This window comes from Arvicola amphibius, chromosome X, assembly GCF_903992535.2.
Source record: "Arvicola amphibius chromosome X, mArvAmp1.2, whole genome shotgun sequence".
In the NCBI taxonomy this organism is placed as follows: Eukaryota; Metazoa; Chordata; class Mammalia; order Rodentia; family Cricetidae; genus Arvicola; species Arvicola amphibius.
The window spans coordinates 120,826,804-120,829,393 of record NC_052065.1 but is presented as its reverse complement, the minus strand read 5'-3'; positions in this window follow the sequence as shown (position 1 = coordinate 120,829,393).

Genomic DNA, 2,590 nt, shown 5'->3' with positions numbered 1-2,590 from the left:
TCTTTCAGAAAACATTTTGTAGTATTTGTCATGGTGGATTTTCCCCCACTAAACACTTGACAGTATGCATCTGACATTGAATTGTCACCCCTAAATTCTTTAACATTTCTTTTTTTAAGAAAAGTGGCACTTTTCTATATGGCTACAACATTGTTTTCACAACCAAGAAATTTGAGTTTCTTACAGTGTCATTATTCAGTTTATATTTGAAGTTTCCTGACTGTCTCAATTTTTTTTTTTTTTTTTTTTTTTTTTTTTTTTTTTTTTTTTTTTTTTTTTTTTTGGTTTTTCGAGACAGGGTTTCTCTGTGGCTTTGGAGCCTGTCCTGGAACTAGCTCTTGTAGACCAGGCTGGTCTCGAACTCACAGAGATCCGCCTGCCTCTGCCTCCCGAGTGCTGGGATTAAAGGTGTGCGCCACCACCGCCCGGCCTGACTGTCTCAATTATAAATGCCTTTTCGTGCTCAGTGCTGAAGGCTGAACATTCCTACATCTTAGACAAGAGCTCTACCGCAAAGCTGTGTCTCCAACTCCATAACGAGTACCTTGAACACTAGTCTTAAAATCCAGGTCTGCAGCAATGTTCATATATTGAATTTGGTCTGTTTAGCCTCTTGTGATCCCTAATTTTGCAGTCTTTCATTATATTTTATGTCAGCCTAGATTTGTATAAATGTTCCTTCATTGGTAGATTTGGGTTTGAACTTTTAAACTTAAGAAGTGACAAAGATACTTTCATGTTTTGTCAAATTGATTGTGAAGTTTGTATTTTTGCATGCGTGTGCACAAATGTCCTTTATTAATGTCCTCAGCGTAGGTGTGTCACATTAATAATCATGGCTACCCTCATGCAACTAGTGCCAAACACTGCTGAGAAGCAGATCTTTGATGCTATGATTGATTTCATGCCCCTCAATGATTATTATCCACTCTGTGTGTGTGGTGTGTGTGTGTGTGTGTGTGTGTGTGTGTGTGTGTGTTTGGAGGGATAGCATGTTGTTTTGTGGCAACTGTCATTTGTGTTGATTGCTGAAGAATTTGAATGGTTGTTTTATATGTTTAGTGGTCATTTGTGTTGTATGTCATTTGAAGAGGCCAGTTTTTGTCTTTTGACCACATTTAGAGGCCATAAATCTTTGTGCATTCTAGGTTGTAACATTTTTTTTTCATTTTTTATTTCTTTGCAAAAGATTTATCTTTGTATTCAGATTACATGTATTGGTGGGGAGGTGTGTATGGGTGCAAGTGTTCCTGAAGGCCAGAAGTTGTGAGCCACCTGACGTGGGCGCTGGGAATGGAGCTCAGGTCCTCTGCAGGAGCTGTGTATACTCTCCTCCACCGAGTCATCCCTCCACATCACATTTCTCTTTCCTCTTTGAAAATTGTATTTCTTTTTTCTTATTTCATGTTATTTATTTATTTTGAGACAGGGTTTCACTATGTAACAGCCTTGGCTGTCATGGAACTAGTTCTCTAGACCCAGCTGGCCTCAAACTCAGAGATCCGCCTGCCTCTGCCTCTGCCTCCCAAGTGCTGGGATTAAAGGTGTGCGCCACCATTGATTGCCCTGCTCCCTCTCTCATTCTTCGCTCTCATGAAACTAACTCATCCATGAATAAAAACACATGGCTTCTCTAGGGAAATGTTTAGGGTCCAAATTCCAATACTGTCACTTACTGTGTGACATTAGACAATTCTCTTTAGTTTCTTTGTTGGTATAATGGGGACAGTAGAGGTACATGCTTCAGAGGATAGTAGGGGGACTAGTAGTAAGTTTATATTTTATTTCAAGTGGTAAGTGTCATGTTACAGAGTTAAACATGGGTGACCACTATTAGCTTCTTCTGTTTATAGCTCCCATATCATTTCAAGATTCAGTGAGCTCATCAAAGTGCTTATCCTAGAAAGAGGCTCTTGCACCTTACCCTACCTCAACCCTAACCTGCCTTCCTAGGACCATGTGTCAGCATATACATTAGTTATTTATGACCCCCTCCCATCCTCTCCCCTGAAAACTGGGCTTTTCATGTAGTGTTCAAAGGTGGTGGCGCACGCCTTTAATCCCAGCACTCGGGAGGCAGAGGCAGACGGATCTCTGTGGGTTCGAGGCCAGCCTGGTCTACAAGAGCTAGTTCCAGGACAGGCTCCAAAGCCACAGAGAAACCCTGTCTCAAAAAACCCCAAAAAAAAAACCAAAAAAAAAAAAAAAACCAAACAACAGAGGTGGTAAACTTATAATACAGGAAGATGATTGACAAATAATCGTTAAATGATCCAAATGAACTTAAGGATGGTGAAATATGGAATGTGACAACGTAGAGGTAGATGTGACAAAAGGAAAGAACATTCGTTGGCCAAGTAGGCAGCTGATTGGCTGGTGTCCAGAATGCATCACCATAGAACCTCAAATATAAGACACAAAGTTAGTCGCTGTCCAGCCAGTGTAGTGACTTGGCAAGTGAAAGCTAATGCTACCTAGATTGAGGGTCTTAGGGCTGAGCGGGGAGTCCCCGAGCCCCGCCCCGCCCCGCCCCTCGGGGTCCCAGCCAGGGCCCCGGCAGGGGCAGAGGCGGCGCCTGCGCCCTGCCGCC